Source organism: Oryctolagus cuniculus, chromosome 2 (assembly GCF_964237555.1).
Source record: "Oryctolagus cuniculus chromosome 2, mOryCun1.1, whole genome shotgun sequence".
NCBI lineage: Eukaryota > Metazoa > Chordata > Mammalia > Lagomorpha > Leporidae > Oryctolagus > Oryctolagus cuniculus.
This window is the reverse complement of record NC_091433.1, coordinates 59,206,433-59,229,735: the sequence shown is the minus strand read 5'-3', so window position 1 is coordinate 59,229,735 and position 23,303 is coordinate 59,206,433. Positions and strand designations below refer to the sequence as shown.

Genomic DNA, 23,303 nt, shown 5'->3' with positions numbered 1-23,303 from the left:
CTGTGATTGGATGGCTTCAGAAACGACATGGCAAAGGAGCCTGTCTGGCAACAGGCTGTGATTGGTTAGGGCATAAACTGCCCCTTGACTGGATTGGCTGCCTCGGCTATATAAGCTGCTGTACCAACTGAAATTAATGAGTCTGCGGGCTGCTCGCCTTTGGTCTGCTTTCACCCAACTCTTGGGGTCTGTGTGGTGACTCTGTGCCTCTTGCCCCCACCAAGCTCCTCCTCTCAGGACGAATCCACAGCAACACCTGGAAGCTATACTTTATATCATGTTTTATATGTGGGTTACCTTTCATTGCTTTAAGATAAAGGAGAGGTGAGATTGGAGTATTGGAACTGGCTTCTCTTCAGGTTCTTAGTAATTTGTCTTGCATTGACTGAGAATGGCACACACAGTTTGAAGTAAAGGAAGCTGAGTTTGTTGGCCTAAATCTAACACCAAATACAAAATTCAAAGGGATACCCAGCTGACGCCAACATCTTAAAACTAGAGATAGTATAGTCTGAATTTTGCTCCCTTTTTCCCATTCTACTGTGTGGTATCTCCTCTTGTGTGTTTTTCAGTGAGGGAGAAAACAGAATGAAAAAAAAATGCCTCTAACTTAACTAGCTAACATTTTAATTTTCCTACTGCTTGGTGATCATTATCTTGTACTCCTTGATATGGACATCATACTGAACACATGCTAATGAAAGGTTACTTTTTTGTCACTCCCCAAGAGATTGGTATTTCCACGTGAGATCTTTTCATCACTTCCACCAGAAGATTGCATTGATAAACACTCTTCTTCTGAGATAGGTTTATTTCCTCCTATGATGATTCCTTTTTTAAAAAGCTTTATCTTATGATTTTATTTATAGGAATCTTATCAATGAAGAACTTTGTATCCAACAATAAGAAGCAGGCACATTGCAAGTGACATTCTGTAGAAGCCAAAAAAGGACAGCTACAAGAGAGTTAACCAAACACCTCCATTACAGATTCTTTGTACAGTCCCTTGGGAACAGTAAAATTAAATACGGACCAAATATTTTTAAAAGTTTGTGTGGCCCTCAGAATCAGCCCTTAAGGCATGGGGATCTGGCTGAAAAGTCCATGAGAGTATTACAGGCATGGAAAGCCAAAACACTCTGGCAAAAAAAAAAAAAAAAAAAAAAAAAAAAAAACCAACCCACCCTACATGGAAGATCTCCGTGAGTGAGATCCCAGTGAAAAGAACAGGTCATCAAAGAAGGAGGTACCTTTCTCTGAAGGGAGGAGAGAACTTCCACTTTGACCATGGCCTTGTCTAAATATGATCAGAGTCAGTGAACTCAGGGGGTTTCCATAGCCTTGGCAGCTCATGACAAGAGCCTAGGGTGATTACTGATGCCATAAACAAGAGTGTCAATTTGTTAAGTCAACAACAGGAGTCACTGTGCACTTACTCCTCATGTAGGATCTCTGTCCTTAGTGTGCTGTACATTGTGATTCAATGCTATAACTAGTGCTCAAACAGTATTGTTTACTTTGTGTTTCTATGTGGGAGCAAACTGTTGAAATCTTTACTTAATATATGCTAAACTGATCTTCTGTATATAAAGAGAATTGAAAATGAATCTTGATGTGAATGGAAGGGGGGAGGGAGAGGGAAAGGGGAGGGTTGTGGGTGGGAGGGAATTTCGGGGAGGGGGAGCCATTGTAATCCATAAGCTGTACTTTGGAAATTTATATTCATTAAATAAAAGTTAAAAAAAAAGTTTGTGTGGCTAGATGTTAATTACAATCTCTACACATTAAAAAAAGCAAAAGAACACAGAACACAGTATTCTTAACAATTCTAACACATTTACAACCTTCAGCCATACATTAGGTTCCCAGATCAAACTGGCAATTGAAATTTCACATCCACTTGGCCTTGCTTGGCTAAAATCACTACTTCAGACAGCTTTACTATGATCCTAGCAGCTTAATCCAAGTCATCGAAGCAAGAATTTTAAGTCCACTGCCTGCTATCATTCCCTTAGCATCATTAAACCATATGGTTTGTACCATGCCACAACAGGTATTTTAATTTCCAAATCTTTTATTGCCATGACTATATATCATGCAATAACATCACATCACATGATTCCTTCATTATGTTAACCAAAATAGATAGTATCTTTTTATCTGAAGTGATAAGATTAAATGCTTCTGTTATTTGATGGACTGTGGCACCACCATCACCATCAATACAGTTGGCTGGCGTCCCTCCATGAAGTTTTATTATATCCTTTGTGACCTTAACCAAACCAGCATCATTTACTAGGCATCCTATATTTCTATTGATGCCAGTGTCATTGAGATCTGCCATACCTGCATCTCATCTTCTTGGGTCCAGTCCTGCAGATCAAAGTTTTTCTTTCAATGATAGGCAGAATTAGAATCAAAATTAATCATTGCATCCATACACAGCACAGCTCCATCTGAACCTTCCACCATTGGATTTATTTCTACCATGGTTGCATATTTCAGAGAAAGGTTGTAAAACTTGACCATGTTTTCTGTTGCAGAATCCACAATGTTAGGTGGAAATCCCATTTTCTGTGCAAGCCAGACAGCTTTTTTTTTTTGATTCCTTCTATAATATCAATAAATTTTTTATTCTGTCAGGAGTCTCTCAGCAGCAACATCTTCATATTGACACCACCTTGTGAACTTCCAGTTGATACAGGATCTTGAAATGACCTTTCCATTGTTATTTCAAAGTAGTATTCTCCCTTGGGATATTTTCTGCTCACAGATCAAAACTTGATTGCATAGTCTGCCCTTGGTAAGCAGCTTTTCCCCAATTATTTGTGAGGAAACAGCTTGTGCTTCTTCTGAAAACTATTTTTACTCCTCCGTTGAGGCCACTTTCAAATAATCCGTTTCCTCTACACATCTTTTCAACCTAATTTTTTGGCAATTGCTTAAGGTTCATATGGTGGCTTTGCCACAGATCCTTTGGGAATAGAGACATCAGCTTGCAACAGTTCCATACTCATGCATTTGTGTAGTGAAAGATTCCTTTGCTGCTGCTACCACACCTGGAGTCCATGGTTATTAAACAATCCAGAACTTCCATATTTAACTCATTAATTGAGCTGGGATTTATTTGTGTTTATTTACTTGAAAGTCAGAGTCACACAGAGAGAGGAGAGGCAGAGAGATAGAGAGAGAGAGAGAGGTCTTCCATCTGCTGGTTCACTCCCCAGTTGGCTGCAATGGCCAGTGCTGTGCTGATCGGAAACCAGGATCCAGAAACTTCCTCCAGGTCTCCCATGCACTTAGGTGCAGGGAAGCAAGGACTTGAGCCATCTTGTACTGCTTTCCCAGGCTATAGCAGAGAGATGGATGGGAAGTGGAGCAGCCGGGACTCGAACCGGTGTCCACATGGGATACTGGCACTGTAGGCAGCGGCTTTACCCGCTACTACACAGCGCTGACCCCGTGTTTTATTTTTTAATTCTATCTGGGACACGGTGTGTCAACATCTAAAAACAATCTTTCTTCTCAAATAGGTAACTAACTCATTTTATCACAATGTGTTGATTAGTCCTATATCCTCCCAAAAGTCGTTTGTTAAGTAGTCGTTAATCAGTTTTTAACACTGCGATGTTTCTTTGTACATGATTTGTCCTTGCACTGGAACCTCACTTTTTTGAGCTATAGTGAGAATGAGTTCACTGTAGCGAAGATGGTCATTCAAGGAAAAAAGAATGAGCAGGAATTCAGAGGTTTTAAGAGCACAAGCCTTATAAATGCATGGTTCAGAAGAATCTCAAAGTGGATGATGTTCAAAGTGCAACAGTAAGTGGCCCGCCCTGGTTAAAACGAAACTCTTGGCACGCTATCTTTGGAAGAAACACAAGGTTTCACAACCTTTCAGGTACCGACACCACACAAAGCAGAGTGAGCGGATCAGTTTGCCTTAGGGCACCGTGCCAGCTCACGCACAGCTCTGTGGGCGCGCGGCATACGTCACTTCCTGCCGCGGCCCACGTCACTTCCTGCGCGCGCTGTGAAAGCCCTGGTGCAGTTGCGAGGGCAGCGGCCTGCGTTGGGGTAGGAGTAGTGATGACTTGCCACAGGCAGCGTCTTTGTGTCCTACTGGGCAGTCAGAAAGGGTCCTTTGGAGCCAGCAGTTTCCAACTTCTTAGGAGTCATCTGGAGTTCCGGTGAGCAGTCACCTGGTCAACCCCAGGGTAAATGGAACCCGCGCGGAAAGGCAAGTTCGCACCAATCATGCATCCGCGCTTTGTGTACTGATGATTAATTTTGTGTGTTGACTTGACCGAGCCAGTATGTGGGTGCTTAGTTACTTCGTCAAACATTATTCGGAGGATTACCATCAGGTTGCTTTGGGTGAAATTAATATTTAAATTGGTAAACTAAATAAAGCACACTGCTCTGCTTTGTGGAGTAGGCTGCTTCCAGTCAGTTGAAGGCCTGACTAGAACAAAATGGTGACTCTTCTCTGAGGAAGAGAATAAGTCCTGCCTGACTGCCTGTGAACTGGGACATTAATGTTTTCTTGCTTTCAGAATCAGACTGTAACTTTGGCTCTCTCTGGTTCTCGAGCTTACCGGTTTTACAAATGGAGCTCACTATCAGCTCTCTTGAGATGACAGATCTTGTCAGTCTCCACAATCATGTGATTCATTTCCTTTTAACAAACACTTATATAATCTCTAACACACTCTCTCTCTCTTTCTCTCGAGATTTATTTATTTACTTGAAAGGCAGAGCTACAGAGAGTCAAGGAGAGAGAGAGAGGTCTTCCATCTGCTTGTTCTGTCCCAAGATGGCCAAAACGGCCAGAGCTTTGCCAATCCAAAGCCAGGAGCCAGGAGCTTCCTCAGGGTTTCTCATGCCGGTGCAGGGGCCCAAGGACTTGGGCCATCTTCCACTGCTTTACCAGGCCATAGCGGAGAGCTGGATTGGAAGTGGAGCAGCCAGGACTCGAACTGGTGCTCATAGGGATGCTGGCCCTGCAGGTGGCGCCTTTACCCGCTATGCCACAGCACAAGCCCCTGCTATAATCTCATCTCTCTCTGTCTCTTTCTCCCTCTCTATCTCCACCTTTCATCTAATCATTTACATATCTATGTATACAATTCATTTTATTTCTCTGGAGGATCCTGAGGGACATACCTTCCCTGTGTACTAGTCCTTTCAGAACTGTAATTCCCAATCTCATCCACCATCCACAGTCAGATCCAGCTATCTCTGTATGTCCATTCATTTTATACTCTGATGAACTGGGTTAAATTGCCACCTTTACTTTGGTATCTTCATTCATATACTGAAGATATCACTAGAATAAAATGAATAGTGAAGGTAGCCATAGTAGAAGTGGTATAAGGACAGTTTCTGACCCTTCTCCAGAAGCCTTGATGAGAGATGGTTGAATTCACAGTTTTAGAGCATTGCTTATAAACGGGAGCTCAAGAAAGCCATCCTACACTACCACAAATTATACAGTTGAGTTTCCCATATCTGAGTCCAGTGGATAAGTCTTTCATTGGAAAAACCACCTTTGTCAGATGTGACACAGACACCAGCGGGGAGAGGAGGGACGCCCAGGGCTCCAAGTCCACACATCGGCGCTGGAAGGGGAGACTAAAAGCTGTTGAACTCCAAGTGGTCATCAGACAAGGCTTCCAGCCCATTCCATTGGACGACCTGAGCAGCCCTCTGGACCGAGCAGCACAGTCTTTCCAAGGCCACTGTCGCACACCATAAGACAGATAGCAAGAGGAAATACCCAAATCCCCCTCAATGCCCATATGCCAGCTTTGAAAAAGTTACAGAAAACGGAACTCCATCCATAATCCCAAAGAAGAATTTTGGGTATTACCTCTTGAGGGGGGAATGTTAGGTAGGAAGTCAGTTATGAGCTTATGTGTGTGTGACAGGAAGGCCTAGAGAGAAGACATCTATGTCGAGCATATGCTGCATCTCAAGGTCATCCTGATGGTGTTTCAGGGGCAGCCTGGTATTCACATCCTGCCCTGCCCTGCCCTGCCCCCTTCCACCTGATAACCTGCCAGGTGAGGGGGTCCCCACCACTTCTGCCTGACAAAACTTCCACAGTCTCTCAGGTGAAGCCCAGTATCTGCATCTCAAACACCCTGCTCCCTTCCTCCAGTCTGATAATATTTGCATCCATAAAGTCCTTTGTTTCAGACTTTCAAGAGAGAAGTTTTTCTATTTACATCCAAAAAACCCTTTGTTCCAAGAGGAGCAGAGGTGGGGAAGCAAGACCCATCTCCTTACCCCCCCCCCCCCCCCCCCCCCCCCCCCGGCCTCAACCGGACTGGGCGGTCAGCCCTCTGCCTCTCTGCTGAGCCGCCCGCCTGGTCTGGCCAGGTGTAATCTCTCCACTCAACCATGTAACTTCCACCCCCCACCCCCTCCCACTCTCTCAGGTCCTGTCTGGAGAGGTGCACATCCGTCCTTACGTCCTTACGGATGTCCCTTCCCTAATAAACCTTGCTATTTTACCTCCCACTAAAAAAAGAAAAAAAAAAAGATAAAAAAAAAAGAAAAAGAAAAACCACCTTTGTGATCATGGTAGCTTTCCTGCCAAGTAAATGTCTTTAGCTGTTTTAAAAGGTTGAGCATTTTTTATTAGTTTTGGGCATTTAATACAATTATGAAACATGCTGGTGCAAGTGAATTCACAATAGGAGTGTTACTACTTTGTCAAGTCATTTCTAATGGTCAGTAATGTTGATTACAATTTTTTTCCTAGTTGCAAATTATACTGCAATGAGAATACTTACTGGTTTATTCTATGTATATATGAATGATTATTTTTTTCTTTAGGGTAAATAATGAGAGAATTCCTGAGGTCATAGGATATAAATACTTGAAAATTTAAAATATATTGATAAATTATCCTCAAAAGTGACTTACAGTTTAATTTCCAGATCATGAAATCACAGAAAAATATGCTCAAACACACATACATGTAGGAATAGGCAATGAAAGAAACAATGAGACTCGTTTTAATATCCATTGTATTGACAAATGAGAACTTCCATGCACTACTAATGGAAGGGAAAGGAAACAGAATTTAGGCAGTGTTCACAATTTCCATTTTGTTTCAGAATGTTATAAAAATATCAAAATATAGTGCTTGCTTCGGCAGCACATATACTAAAAATATCTAAATATAGAAAAATTGAAAAATTATATGCACATATACTCAAACTATTTGCAGATATGATTCTTTATGCATGTATTACTAGACAGCATAAATTACTAAATAGTGCATATATGCTGACTAAGGACACCTCTGTAAATAAGTATAGTATCATTGTATCCAATAAAATAGACTATACTTTTCTGATATTACCTGTTTTTCAGTTCATTTTCATATTCTTCCTATTGTCCCTAAAGTGCCTTTATGTAGTTATTTGGTTTTAAAATAAAGATCTAATCAAGGCTGACATTTTGAGCTTGGTTGTTATAGTTCCTTAGATTCATTCAAATCTTGCTTTATAATATTGTCATACAGAACTTTATTTCTTAAAAAATATGAAGCTATGAAGCTGGCATTGTGGTGCAGCAGGTTAAGCCATGGCCTGCAATGCCAGCTTCCCAGATGAGTGCTAGCTTGAATACCAGCTGCTCCACTTACAGTTAAACTTTGATAACACTAGGGAAAGCAGCTGAAGATGACCAAGTGCTTGGGTCCCTGCATCTATGTGGGAGAACCAGATGGAGTTTTTGGCTGCTGGCTTCTGCCTGGCCCAGACCTAGCCATTGTGGCTATTTGGGGAGTGGGCTAGTGTATGAAAGATCTATGTCTCTTTGTAATTCTTTCAAATTAATAAAAAAATCTTTAAAAATATATATGAAGCTAAGAAGGCAAAATATTTAGTGAATGACTTTTAGACTAGAGGAAAGACGATCACAGTGGATTCAATCCTAAATCAACAATGGTTTAACTGAAGAAAAGCATTAAATAAAATCATTACTCTCTCTGGAAATATCCTGAGGGCATTCAGCAAGTGGAGAAACATTAATTCATGAAATTCTATAAAATCTCAGTAAGAACTGTGACAATCTGAAGTTATGAGGGGGAAAAAAGCCATTGTAATCTATAAACTGTACTTTGGAAAATTATATTTACTAAATAAAAGTTTAAAAAAAAAAGAATTGTGACAATCTATAGCGCTTAAGTCAGGTGCTGCTCTCTTCTCTCCTCAAGATCTATCTTAAGGACACCACTCTAAGACATCTAATACAAGTTGGTGCAAAAGAACAAAGGCTCCATTGACCCTAGCGCCTTGTCTAGGGCTGTAGATTCACCAGGGGCATCTGTTGTTTCTCATGTCCTTTTCCATTCGCTTCAGACTTTAGTGTTTGCAGAAGCTCTATTATAGGTAGATGAAGCTCTATTATGGGTAGATGTAGAGAGGACATGATTGGTCTCTCAGGCCACACTGCAGTGTGGACATTCTACTCAGGCAGAGAACACCAGTCTCTAATCATTCCCATCCCCTACCTTACTTATAAAATGGAGCATTCACACTGGGAGGGCCAAGCCAAGAAGACAAAAGGTCACCACCCCATCAGTGGTTGCAGGTAACAGGGATGTGTCATTTTGGGAGATGGAGACTGCTGTTGATCTCCTGGGACATGTGCAGTAGCAATTTTCTGCCCAGGAGAGAGAAAGGCAAGATGGACTGGCCACAGGACAAAGATGGCCATGATTATTTGAGGGGACTGAAACTATTTAGAACAATGGAGAATCCAATGCCATGGGTTGTTGCCAAAAGCAATGGCAGTTTTGGAGGAGAGCAATTAAGAGCTCATTCATTGCTCTATCCTACAAGGAGAACAATATGAAACAGCAGGAAAATCAACAGTTTAACAGAGAGAAACACAGGTAAAGATTGAAGACGGTCAATACTGGGATCACAGTCGACTCTAGGCCTAACAAAGATTGTGCACAGAGTTAGGCTGCACCCATGTGGAACAATCAGAACAGGACATGGGATAGATTTTGAAACATGCCCAAATCACATACAGATCAGTGTAAGAGAACTGCTGCTGTACAGATGATAGTAGTCGCCTGGCTGTGTATACAGGGACCAGTGGACCCCTCTCCACCCTCTGGAGATGAGTCTCAGAGGACCTGAGGAAAGACGGGCATCCGACTTGTGTGAAGAATGTTGAGGTCATGTGCTAGATCTTGTAACTAAGGTTTTCTGTGCTGTTGTAACTGATGTAGGTAATGAGAATTATGCATCTTGTGGGGGAAGTTTCATGTGTTTTTTTTTTTTTTTGTCTTAATAAAGACAAAAATAAAGTCTCGATTGAAACGTTCACCCAATTAACTGATCAAAACCATCCTTTCTCCAAACCAATCATGAGATCTTTCCATTTTATAGCATCCCATAAAAACCCCTAGACAATCAGCCCTCAATAGCTCACTTCTTCAGGGACTTCTCTTGACACTGGCTCCTTCTTCAGGAACATGAGACACGGACTGAGCAGAGAAAAATACTTAGTAACCACAGACTCATTTCTTAGGGTCCCAGCTGGGATCCTTGGAAGGCTGAGTAAAGACAGACTGCCTCTGCTTATTATTTCAGAGTTCCTTGTTCTGCTCCATTGTCCACTATCAACTAAAAATACTGGGACTCTATCAGTAGTTAAAGGTAATTAGCACAGATGCTGGCTTTAAAGACTCAGAAGGCTTGCTGGTGAAGACTTGACTCATCTCTCCACCTTTTGGCACTGGTAATTTTTTTAAGAAAAAGTTAATAGAAGATTTATTCAGGGCAGGGTATGAGTGATCTAAGCCCAGTGACTTTCTTTTTTAAAAAATATTTATCCAGGCCGGCGCCGCGGCTCACTAGGCTAATCCTCCGCCTTGCGGCGCCGGCACACTGGGTTCTAGTCCCGGTCGGGGCGCCGGATTCTGTCCCGGTTGCTCCGTTTCCAGGCCAGCCCTCTGCTGTGGCCAGGGAGTGCAGTGGAGGATGGCCCAGGTGCTTGGGCCCTGCACCCCATGGGAGACCAGGAAAAGCACCTGGCTCCTGGCTCCTGCCATCGGATCGGCGCGGTGCGCCGGCCGCAGCACGCCGGCCACGGTGGCCATTGGAGGGTGAACCAACGGCAAGGGAAGACCTTTCTCTCTGTCTCTCTCTCTCACTGTCCACTCTGCCTGTCAAAAAAAAAGAATATTTATCCATTTACTTGAGAGGCAGAGTTACAGAGAAAGAGAGGTGGAGACACAGAGAGGTATTATTCCATCCACTAGTTCACTCCCCAGATGGCTGCAGTGGCCAGAGTTGAGCCGATCTGAAGCCAAGAGCCAGGAGCTTCTTCCATGTATCCCATATGGGTACCGGAGCCTAAGCACTTGGGCCCTCTTCCGCTGCTTTCCCAGGCCATTAGCAGAGAGCTGGATTGGAAGAGGAGCAGCTGGGACACAAACTCTGGTGCCTATATGGGATGCCAGCACTTTAGGAAAAGGCTTAACTCACTGTGCCACAGCACTGTACTCATGACAGTGGTGATGTGGCCTTGATCTGCCTCAGTTTCCTTTTGTGAAAATTCACCCAATGCATGAAAGTAAGATCTCAGACTAATTCAAGGTTTCTGTTTTGGGCAGCTCCCCAGTGTTGCTTGAAGACTCTGATCAGATCCAGACTTCAGTTGCCTGTTAGGATGTTGGACAGAATCTGTATTCCTCACTTTCTCTTTCCTACCCCCCTCACTTAGTCTCAAATGGCAGGAAATGAGAAGGGCAGACAGGTTCCCCATCTAAGAGAGAGACCTTAACCCATTAACTCTTTTTTTTATTTTTTACAGGCAGAGTGGACAGTGAGAGAGAGACAGAGAGAAAGGTCTTCCTTTGCCGTTGGTTCACCCTCCAATGGCCGCCATGGGTGGCGTGCTGCGGCCGGTGCGCCGTACTCCGAAGCCAAGAGCCAGGTGCTTCTCCTGGTCTTCCATGAGGTGCAGGGCCCAAGCACTTTGGCCATCCTCCACTGCCCTCCTGTGCCATAGCAGAGAGCTGGCCTGGAAGAGGGGCAACCGGGACAGAATCTGGCGCCCCGACTGGGACTAGAACCTGGTGTGCCGGCACCACTAGGTGGAGGTTAGCCTAGTGAGCCACGGCGCCGGCCCCCATTAACTCTTTTTAACCTGATAGATTTTTTCTTCCTTTTCTGCAGTTTAGACTTTGATGACTTTTTTTTTCTTCAGCTCCTGACAAGATTATCTGATTCTCTATTGTTTGAAAGAAATGAATCTTTAAGGAGTTAATATTATCTGCATATTTTTAAATGTTTCAGTGATAACCATAACTCTGATTAGATCTGGCCAACAACTTTGGTTAAAATCTCAAGTTAAATGGATTATGGATTATTACTTCTTTTACATTGACCAAATGTTTTAAACCTCTGACAGTTCTGTAGATTTACAGCTCTAAACTGAATCTTTTGAGATTGAACCTTCTAGTTGGATCCCTGGGACTCTCAAAAGATAATGCTCTCAAGTAGGATAGAGAATAACTGCTTGAGTTAATTTAAAATTATGTCATACATGTTCTTGTATAAAAGTCTCATGCTTTATACTCCACAGTCAAAGAGACATGGTTCTAGAGAAGACCCATTCCCTGTGGCTTTATATCAGATACCTTGTTCTGTGTCGCTCCCCGTCTTCATGGGGGAACGACACAGGACCCTGCGCTGTTCTTTCGTCTGCTCGGCCCTCCCCGGGTTTGCTGCTGGTTCCTCCCGGGTTGGCTACTATCCCTTCCACCTCCGTGGAAGGGCAGTTCCCCCTGGCCACATTCCCCACTTCCGCAGGGGAGCGGCACACCGCCGGCCAGCTCTCTGGGGGGCTGCACGGGTTCCCTTAGATGTTCCCCATAGATGTTCCTGGTGCATGCCGTCTCTCTCCTCCTTTATAGTCCTCCTCCGTCAATCCTAACTCGGCTGCCCACACGCCGAGTACGCTGCTCTCCAATCAGGAGCAAGTCCTACAGTTTATTGGTTGAACTGGAGGCAGCTGTGCGGAAGCTGTTTACTTCTCTCCCAGCGCCATATTGTGGGAGAGCAGATGCATAGAATAAGTCTTAATTCCAGTAACTCAGTCCAGTCCGGGCTGCTCCCCACAGATCCCCCTTTCTTTTTATTTTTGGCGTTGATACGCGCCTGTCTTCGGTGTCCCACGGCACACACTCTGCTCTACTTGCTAGAGTTGCCACAGGCTCTTACAAGTCCTATCAATCAGGAAAACCGAATCCGGGTCCTCTCTTTGCCATGTTGTGAGGAGGTTTTTAGGCGCTGATGCGTGCCTGTGTTCGGTGCCCTGCAGCGCATGCTCTGCTCTGCCTGCAGGGGCTTACAAGCCCTATCAGGCAAACCGAATCCAAGCCTTCTCATTGCCATATTGTGGGGAGGCTTATTGGTGTTGATTCGTGCCTATCTTCGGTGACCTGCAGCTCATACTCTGGTCGAGCTGCTTGCTGGCGCTTACCGCCTTAATCAGGCAGACCGAATCCAAGCTTTCTCATTGTTGTATTGTGGGGAGGCCTTACTGATGTTAATTCGTGCCTGTCTTCGGTGGCCTGCGGCGCATAAGCTGCTAGCCGCCGCAGGTGCTCATCGCCTCACTTAATCAGGCAGACCGAATCCAAGCTCTCACATTGCAGTGTTGTAGGGAGGCCTTTCTATTTCTCTATTTCTCTATCTCCGGGCATTCCTATTTCTCCCATTTTACTTCTATCTTCCAGCATTCCTATTTCTCTCACTTTGCTTCTAAACTTCTATTTCTCTTATCCCTGCAGCTTCCCGGCACCTCGCCCCGAGGCTGCTTCTCGGCACCTCGCCCCGCAGCAGCTTCACGGCTCTGCATGGCTTCCCGGCGCCTCGCCCCGCCGGCGGGCTCCCGGCTCTGCGAGGCTCGGCTTCGCGCGCACACTCCGCGGTCTCCACGCCCCTTCGCGTCTGAACCACGGCCTCGCGCCAGCCCGCGTTCCCTATCTGTTCACGCCCCGTGCTCTCTCTGCACGCGGCGGCTTCCGCGAATGTTTCCGCCACCGGCATTCAGTCCAAGTTCCCCGGACTAACCTGGCGAATCCTGGCGGCCCACGTCTCTGCCTCTGGTTCCAGATCTTCGCCTCTTGCTCCCCGGGGTGACTTGAAGAATTCCAAGGTGGCTTATATCTCCGCCTCGGCCTGCACTCGCGGCTTCATCCTCCCTAACATTTTTCTCTACCTGGTATGTTTCCTTAAGTTTTCTTCCAACAATATTCCTCTCATTTCTCCTGGCTTCTCCCCACAGTCCGTATCCGAGTCCAAGCCTCCTCCAGGTTTCACTTTCGCTTTCAATCTCCTAGCTTCCCCGCCATAGTCCGCATCCGAGTCTATGAAAGCTTTCACTTTCGCCTTCAATCCTAACTTCTTTCCCACAGTCCATATCCGAGTCTATGCCTAGGCTTTCAATAGCTTCTTCCAGCACCTAGGCTCTTTGCTAGTCTCTCTCTCCGGTATTTTTCCATTTCTTCCCTCCTAAGTTTCCTATCCGTCCTAGGTTTCCTATCCGAGCTAGGTTTCCTATCCGAGTTAGGTTTCCTATCTGAGTCACGGCACCATTATGTTGCTCCCCCTCTTCGTGGAGGAGCAACACTAAACCCTGTCTAGGCTTCATATCCGAGTCACGGCACCATTATGTCGCTCCCCGTCTTCATGGGGGAATGACACAGGACCCTGCGCTGTTCTTTCGTCTGCTCGGCCCTCCCCGGGTTTGCTGCTGGTTCCTCCCGGGTTGGCTACTATCCCTTCCACCTCCGTGGAAGGGCAGTTCCCCCTGGCCACATTCCCCACTTCCGCAGGGGAGCAGCACACCGCCGGCCGGCTCTCTGGGGGGCTGCACGGGTTCCCTTAGATGTTCCCCATAGATGTTCCTGGTGCATGCCGTCTCTCTCCTCCTTTATAGTCCTCCTCCGCCAATCCTAACTCGGCTGCCCACACGCCGAGTACGCTGCTCTCCAATCAGGAGCAAGTCCTACAGTTTATTGGTTGAACTGGAGGCAGCTGTGCGGAAGCTGTTTACTTCTCTCCCAGCGCCATATTGTGGGAGAGCAGATGCATAGAATAAGTCTTAATTCCAGTAACTCAGTCCAGTCCGGGCTGCTCCCCACAGTTCTGCATGTTATCTTGGTTATATGATGATGGTTTTGTCATATCAAATAAGAAGAAAGGAAACAAAGTCATCCCTAAGTTTCTGCCTTTAACCACTTGAAGCGTCACTCAAATTCCTGCACTATCGGGAGCATAGCATCGTGGAGCTGCCTAGGGCTAATGGGAACTTAGTCTCTCTCCCCTGCCTTCAGCATCTGACTAGAGCACTGAGACAGGGAGTTGGCTGCCTTTCCCCCTGAATTCCCATCCTTGCTCACAACCCTCCCCTACCTCATGCATTCTGGCACTAAGGGTTAAAACTCCTGGAAGGGGGATGTTGTAGTCCATATAGTTGTGGGAGTGATGCACTCATGGAGAGTCTCTACCCCCTGGGTGGGACACACACATCCAGGACAGGGAGCTGGCTGATATACATGAGACAGGTGTGCATGCATGTTATTCTGGCTATGTGGCTGTAGCTGGCTGAAGAGAAAGGGAAAAGAAAGGCAAATGGTGTTATTGTCCTGCCTAAGCAATCAGGTTCAGTGAATAGGCCAGATGTTTTAAAAGGGGGACTGACAAAAGCACAGGAAAGCTAAACATTAAATAACTGGGCATTACCAAATTACACAAAGTTCAAAAAGGGAGGTCTAGACTGTCGGGAGGATGAAACATCTGGGCCCAAGGGTCTCATAGAGCAGTTAGGTCAAGGTATATAGTGTAAGAGATTCAAGCCTACGGAATATAATCCTGAGGAGGATCATGTATTTGGTCCTCCAGAGAGCCAGGTTTCAGATATATGGATGTGGGCGGGATGTCTTCAGAAGTTGGTTACATCAGGTCTGAAGGAAAGGGAGGCAGGAGGGAGGGTCAAAGTTAGGCACAGGTAAAGGCAACTTCTCCTGTTGGCTTAACCCTCCTCAACTGTGAGTGTTGGATCACACATGCATCCATGATCTACAGGATCAAGAATCTCAGGTAATCAAGGGCAGAGTTGAAGTATAGGCAAGGACACTACTGTTCTGTGACCTCTCCCTGCAGTGTGCTGCAGGATACTATGCTCCCACAGCCCAGGGACTTGAGTGATGCTGCAAGTGGTTAGAGGTGAACCTTGGAGAAGACTTTGTTTCTTTTCCTCTTATTTGAGATGGGAAACCATCTTCAGCAGGCGTCTCTTTATAATGCATTTTTGGGCACTGAGATTGTTTTGACCCTCAGACCTTAAAGAAAAAAAAACAGGTTTACTTGCTTACAAATGCCAATTTAGACAACAGCTAGCTCAAAGAACAGCCTACTTGAATGCATGAGATAAAGACCACACCCTTAAATTACTCCATCTGTGAAAGACCAAGACCCTGGGAATCACTCAGCCTTTCTAGAAAGTCTGAGAGGGCCGGCTCTGTGGCATGGTGGGTAAAGCTGCTGCCTGCTGTGCCTGCATCCCATATGGGTGCTTATTTGAGTCCTGGCTGCTCCACTTCCAATCCAGCTTTATGCTGTGGCTTGGGAAAGCAGCAGCAGATGACCCAAGTCCTTGGGCCCCTGCACCTGTGTGGAAGACCCAGAGGAAGCTCCTGGCTCCTGGCTTCAGATCAGCCCAGCTCTGGCCATTGTGGCCATTTGGGGGGTGAATCGGGATGGAATACCTCTCTCTCTCTCTCTCTCTGCCTCTGCCTCTCTGTAACTCTGCCTTTCAAATAAATAAATAAATCTTAAGGGAAAAAAAAAGAAGCTTTGGTTGAACATATGTTCCTATATCCCAAGGGCCAGACAGTTTTCATTATTTGATCAGCTTCAGATATAGGAGAAAGCTTTAGAACCTAGCTATTGAACCCAAGAGTACCTTAGAAAATTTTCCTGAAGTTTGCCATTTTGGTGTTTTACAGCTGGGACCATGAGGAGACTCAGTGAGATAGAGGGATAAAGGAAAAGGTTGCAGCTCTGGTAGTAGCCTCAGTGCTATGGCTGTCATCAGGTGGGATACTTCAAGAAGTGTCCAATTCCTGTAGCTGTAGAAAACTCCAGTGGCCCTGGGGATTGGCTGCTTTGGAAATCAAGGCCACTGGGGTCAGGCCTCCTTCTTGGATGACTCAATTGGACTGAATGGGTCCAGGGTTGCTGCTGCTACTGCTTTTTTGGGAAATATTTATTTATTTATTTGAGAGTTAAAAAGGGAAAGGAGAGGGGGAGGAAGAAGGAGAGGAAGAAGGAGAGGTTCTACTGGTTCACTCCCCAGATAGCCCCAATGGCCAAAGCTGACCTGGTTTGAAGCCAGGAGCAAGGAGATTCACCTGAGTCCCCCACATGGGTGCAGGGACCCAAGGACTTGAGCCATCTTCTGCTACTTTCTCAGGCACATTAGCAGAGAGCTGTATTGGAAGTGGAGCAGCTGGGACTTGAACTGGTGTCCATATGGGATGCCAGCATCACAAATGGAGGCTTAACCTGCTGTGCCACAATGCTAGCCGCCTGGGACTTCTTCTACAAGCCGCTATCACCCAAACAGTTAGCACTCAGGAGCTCCAGGTGGTCCTGTTAAATGGAAAGAAGTTGACTTCATAGATGCTCGAGCCACATTTCTGTCCTCTCAAATCTAGATCTCCCTTCTTCCTTTATGTGACCATGAGACAGATCTAAGGAAAAATTTTAGTTAGATACTTCACCCAGCCTCTAAGCTCTAACTGGGATAGCTTGATTTTTACACATGCCTTCCTGATCCTATCAAGGAAAAATCTCTTAGCCTGGATGGAAACTACCATCTTCATGTCTCTGGTACATTAATCCAGAGGTTTGGGCAACTAAAGGAGACTGGCTGAGAAATAACTGTCTAACCAGTGCAGATTCATCTTAAGGATTCCTCCTGTTTCCCCTATCAAAAACAATATACCTTAAAATCAAAGACCTGGCATGAGTTAAAAGCCATAATAGAGAAGTTAAAGTAAAGGAACTACTTCTTCTTTTTGACAGGCAGAGTGGACAGTGAGAGAGAGAGAAAGGCTTTCCTTTTACCATTGGTTCACCCCCCAATGGCCACTGCGGCCAGTGCACCCCGGGCCACAGCAGAGAGCTGGACTGGAAGAGGGGAAACCAGCACAGAATCCGGCGCACCGACCTGGACTAGAACCCGGTGTGCCGGCCCCACAGGTGGAGGATTAGCCTAGTGAGCCACGGCGCCGGCCAGTAACAGGAACTTCTAAAACCATGCAGTAGTTTTTGTAACACTACAATCATGGGAGTTCAAAAACCAAATGGTGAATGTACAAGATTTCTGTCTCATTAATGAGGCTGTGATCCCCATTCACCCATTGGTCCCTAACCCTTACATTTTACCATCCCAAATTCCAGGAGGGACAAAATGGTTTGCAGTTGTGGATTAAAGGATACCTCTTTTTGTATACTTTTACAACACAACTCTCAATATTTGTTTGCTTTTGAGGACTCCTAAACTCAATCCACTCAATTAACTTGGATTGTATTGTTGCAAGCTTTCAGAGACTGTTTGTTTGGACAAGGCACTTGTCCAAAATTCCAACACTTGTTGGAATTTTTTCATTCATAGGTCACTGTTCTACAGTATGTGCTTAATGTTTTCCTCCGCAATTGGGCTATAAGGCCCTTCTTAACTTTCTGGCAAAAAGAGGCTATAAAGTCTCAAAATTTAAAGACCAACTCTTCCAGCCTTCTGTAAAGTATCTAAGCTTAACCTTATCTGAAGGAACTCAGGCACTGGGAGAAGGTAGAATGAAGCCCATAGCTACCTTTCCATTTCATAAAATCCTTAAATAGCATAGAGGCTTCCTGGGAATCACAGGATGCTGTCCACTCTGGATTTCTGTACATGGGGAATAGCCCATTCCTTTGTATTGACTGAGAAAAGATACCCAGATGGCAGCGACCCATATTTTGACAAGAGGCCCAGAGGTACTACAGGCCTTCATTCATCTTAAACAGGCCTCATGCAAGGCCCCAGCTTTAAGCCTCCCAGTGAGCAAAGTCTTCAATCTACTTGTTACAGAGAGAAAAGAGATGGCTTTAGGGTTGTTGAATCAGTGTAAGGAACCAGCTCACTAACCTGTTGGGGATCTTAGTGAAGAACTTGATCTAGTAACCAAGAGGTAGTCATCCTGCCTCTGAGTCCTTTGCCTCTTAATCACTGAAACCACTAAACAGACCTTAGGATGAAAATCTAATAGTGTGTACCGCTCATAATCTGATAAAACTGCTATCCTTAAAAGGAAGCCTCTGGTTAACAATCACCTTTTAAAACACCAAGCATTATTCCTGGAGGGCCATGCAATCCACTCAAAACTTATTCTCTCTTAATCTTATTACTGTTTTTTCAGACAAGACTGAAAGCCCAGACCATGACTATGAATAGGAAGTTCTACAGACCTATGCAGCCAGAAAAAACCTCAAGTAGACAAAACCCAGGTGATTGGGACAACCTAAGTATACCCCAGGAGACTACATGTTAATCAAGGCCCTTCCAACTCAATCTTCCTCTACAGAAGAAGATTGGGAGGGTTCCTATACTGTGATTCTTCTTTCAATTTACACTACGGTAAAAATGTCTAGATTAGAGTCCTAGATCCACAATTCCTGAGTGAAGGCCTGGGTTTCCAAATAAATTTCAGATTGAATCCTGGAGGATGACTTTAACACCTCTAAGGAAGATAGTGTTGCTAAACCACTTAAATTCTGAAATTTCTTTTTAATAAAGATAAGTAAATCTGTTATGCACATTCCTCCCCAGCCTTCATGTCTTGATTCCATCATCCCTCAATCCCATCATCCATCAGTCCCTGCAGATACTTTTGGAATCAGCTTGTTGCTCTGAGTGCTAATTCTCTTTGTCTTGTTCACCTGCTTACCTCTACTAAGAGTGTAATACCATGGCTAGACTTTAGTTGGCTTTAACCCTGTTTACTATAGGCAAAACAGTGAAGGTTTATAAACATCTCCTTTATTTATTTTTATTTATTCACCCTCAATGACTCCTTTCTTCAGGGATCCTTACTGGTATTGCCAGAGCTTTTTCTTTCTCTTTTGGGTTTTTGCTTTCGTTCAATAAACTACTTCTGCTTTACATACTCATCCTTCTGCATGCTCATCATTCTTCATGGGTGTGAGATACAGCCTTGGTGAAGAAAAGAATTGTGATGACCTCAGACTCTGCAACACTGGCACCAAGGATTTGAAAATAACCTCTGAAAAACCACAGAGTGAACAATAAATTACCTTGATAAAGGAGCAACTCTTAGAAACCAGCAATGGTAAGAAAATCACATGCAGTCTTGGCAATCTGGGAGACTGTGCTCATGAGTATGTCCAAGGCTGTGTCTTCTCAAGAGTGACAGGAACAGGACAATTCAAGTTACGGTCCATGGCTGGACATAAGGCAAAAATATGAGCTTAAGGAACCAAGATTACAATTTATTTTTTTTTTTAGTATTTTATTTATTTATTTGAGAGCTGGATCACAGACAGTAAGAGGGAGAGACAGAGAGAAAGGTCTTCTACCCGCTGGTTCACTCCCCAGGTGGCCACAATGACTGGAGCTGCGCCAATCTGAAGCCAGGAGCCAGGTGCTTCTTCCAGGTCTCCCACATGGGTGCAGGGGCCCAAGCACTTGGGCCATTTTCTACTGCTATCCCAGGACATAACAGAGAGCTGGATTGGAAGAGGAGCAGCCGGGACTATAACTGGCGCCCATATGGGATGCCGGTGTTGCAGGCAGAGGATTAACCTACTGCGCCATGGTGCCGGGCCCCCAAGACTACAATTTCTAAGCTATACACATCTCCAGTAGTAAAGGGTAATACTCTCATATTCTAGGAGAATAAAGGGCAATATTTGATAAATATTAGCTTATATGACCTAAGGTTAATCCATAAAGAGCCAGGCTAAGAGGTTAAAAATAAGAAAAAAACACCTGAGCAGGAATATCGGAAGCTGACTATTATTGGAAAAATAGAAATAGCCACTGTTAAGTAAATTCTCAAACAATAGCATCTCACGATGGCAGGATCAATATGTATGTAAGAGGTCCCGCTTTCAAAAAAAAAGTAATCAGGTAAACAAGGAAATAGAAAGTGTCCCTAAAAGTTGCACTTTGTAAATTCACATTTATTAAATAAAAAAAGCTATATAACAAACAAACAAAAAATAACAATACTTTACCCTTTTAGTATTTTTTATGTTCTACTTAAAACTATTGGTTGAACTCTGTAATTAATACACAATTACTCTTAGGTGTTTAATTAATGCTATAACTAGTACTCAAATAGTATTTTACACTTTGTGTTTCTGTGTGGGTGCAAACTGTTGAAATCTTTACTTAATATATGCTAAATTGATCTTCTGTATATAAAGATAATTGAAAATTAATCTTGATGTGAATGGAAGGGGAGAGGGAGTGGGAGAAGGGAGTGTTGTGGGTGGGAGTGAAATTATGGGGGGGGGAAGCTAATGTAATCCATAAGCTGTACTTTGGAAATTTATGTTCATTAAATAAAATTAAATAAAAAAAGAAAGTGTCCCTTGTGAAAAGTCATTGGAAATAGAAGGGGCACACCACCAAATGAAACTTTTGAGGTTCCAAGATGTTGGACTTGGCAAGAAACATTTCAAAGCAGTCAATATACATATACTTGAAAAAGGAAAGGAAATGAGGTTTAAAGAACTAAAGGAAGGTATGCTGACAATGTCTCCTCAAAGATAGAATATCAATAATGATTAAGACGTAGAGAAGAGCTAAAATTCTGAAATTTAAAAGTATTATAACCATGTTAAGTTGGCAAGAGAAAAGTAAATCAAAAAATGATCAACAGTGATTCTTCAGTCTGAACAGAGGGGAAAATAATGAAGGACAATGAACTGAGCCTCATTCAAATGTGGGACACCATTAAGTCTATCAACATATGTCTACAAAGAATACCAGAAGAAAGGCATGACATACACACAAAAAAATGTAAAAATCATCATGGCCATATACTTCCTAAATTTGATGAAAAATATTAACCTATATATCCATGAATTCCATTGAGCTCCAAATATCATAAAAACAAAAAAGAATAACATCAGACACATAATTAACATGTTGATGTCAAGACAAAGAGACATCTTGGAAGCAGGAAAAACAAAGATGACATTTTCAAAAGAATTCCACTAACAGCTAACTCTTTATTAGAAATAATGGAAATCAACAGGCAATTAGATGTCATAGTGAAAGGGTTGACTGTAAATACTATCAATGAAGAGTATCTATATCCAGGACATTAGCTTTCAAAAATGAGGGAAAATTATTAATGAACAATCCAGTCACTTCATTACTAGCTGCCCTACTGTATGAATACAGTTATTCTCTTGTTTGATTTTGCAGGAAAAAAAATAAGAGCCATGTTTGTTTTCCTTGGATCCTGGACACTATCATAGCTTCGAGTTCAGATGGAGATTTTGATTCATTGACCAAATGTGGGGAGCAACTCAGACTAGACTAAGTTACTGGAATTAAGACTTATTCTATGCATCTGCTCTCCCACAATATGGCGCTGGGAGAGGAGAAAACAGCTTCTACGCAGCTGCCTCTTGCCAACTTGAGTGATGACCTCCAGGAGCTGATCCTGCTCCTGATTGGAGGAGAGCAGCGTACTCGGCGTGTGGGCAGCCCAGTTGGGATTGGCGGAAGAGGACTATAAAGGAGGAGAGAGACAACATGCACCAGGAACATCTAAGGGGAACATCTGAGGGAACACCTGTGCAGCCCCCGAGAGAGCCGGCCGGCGGTGTGCCGCTCCCCTGCGGAAGTGGGGAAAGTGGCCAGGGGGAACCGCCCTTCCACGGAGGTGGAAGGGACAGTAGCCAACCCGGGAAGAACCAGCAGCAAACCTGGGGAGGGCCGAGCAGACAAAAGAACAGCGCAGGGTCCTGTGTCGTTCCTCCACGAAGACGGGGAGCGACATAATGGTGCCGTGACTCGGATATGAAGCCTAGGCAGGGCTTAGTGTCGTTCCTCCATGAAGAGGGGGAGCGACATAATGGTGCCGTGACTCGGATACGGACTGTGGGAAAGAAGTTAGGATTTAAAGTGAAAGCAAGAAGAAACTTAGACTCAGATACGGACTGCAGGTTGAAAGTGAAAGTGAAACCTAGAAGAAACTTAGACTTGGATACGGACTGTGGGGAGAGGCCAGGAGAAATGAGGGAGGAATATTGTTGGAAGAAAACTTAGGGAAACATACCGGGTAGAGAAAAATGTTAGGGAGGATGAAGCCGCGAGTGCAGGCCGAGGCGGAGACGTAAGCCAGCTTGGAATTCTTCAAGTCAGCCCGGGGAGCAAAAGGCGAAAATCTGGAACCAGAGGCAGAGACGTGGGCCGCCAGGTTGGAATTCGCCAGGTTAGTCCGGGGAACTTGGACTGAATACCGGTGGTGGCAGAAAGGTAAGCTACACTGTGTGACTCACGGAAACCGCCGCGTGCAGAGAGAGCACGGGGCGTGAATAGATAGGGAACGCGGGGCTGGTGCGAGGCCATGGTGCGGACGCGAAGGGCGTGGAGACCGCGGAGTGTGCGTGCGAAGCCGAGGCGCGCAGAGCCGGGAGCCCGCCGCAGGGCGGGCGCCGGGAAGCCGCGCAGATGAGAGAAGCGCGGGCTGAAGCGGCGCAAAGCCGGGAAGCAGCTGCGGGGCGGCGAGGCGCCGAGAAGCAGCCGCGGGGCACTGGGAGAGGAGCAAACAGCTTCTACCCAGCTGCCTCCAGTTCAACCAATAAGCTGCAGGAGCTGCTCCTGATTGGAGGAGAGCAGCGTACTCGGCGTGTGGGTAGCAGAGTTGGGATTGGTGGAAGAGGACTATAAAGGAAGAGAGAGACAACATGCACCAGGAACATCTATCTGAAGGAACACCTGTGTAGCCCCTGAGAGAGCCGGCCGGCGGTGTGCCGCTCCCCCGCGGAAGTGGGAAAGGTGGCAGGGGGAACCGCCCTTCCACAGAGGTGGAAGGGACGGTAGCCAACCCGGGAAGAACCAGCAGCAAACCCGGGAAGGGCCGAGCAGACGAAAGAACAACGCAGGGTCCTGTGTTACTCCTCCACAAAGAGGGGGAGCGACAACCAAATAAATGAGACAGCATGAGAGAG

General features: G+C 45.0%; 1 protein-coding gene and 1 pseudogene across 1 annotated transcript in view; one reads left to right on the top strand and one right to left on the bottom strand.

The window, feature by feature from the left end:
- LOC100352479 (casein kinase I) overlaps nt 1-1,118 on the top strand; it is a 182,903-nt gene extending 181,785 nt beyond the window's left edge. Inside the window, exon 9 of the transcript XR_011386287.1 lies at nt 870-1,118. The gene's annotated coding sequence lies outside the window, so the exon portion shown is untranslated. The remainder of the gene's footprint in view (nt 1-869) is intronic.
- Nucleotides 1,119-1,870: 752 nt separating this feature from the next.
- LOC100352231 (succinate--CoA ligase [ADP-forming] subunit beta, mitochondrial pseudogene) lies at nt 1,871-22,701 on the bottom strand (annotated as a pseudogene).
- Nucleotides 22,702-23,303: the final 602 nt, after the last annotated feature.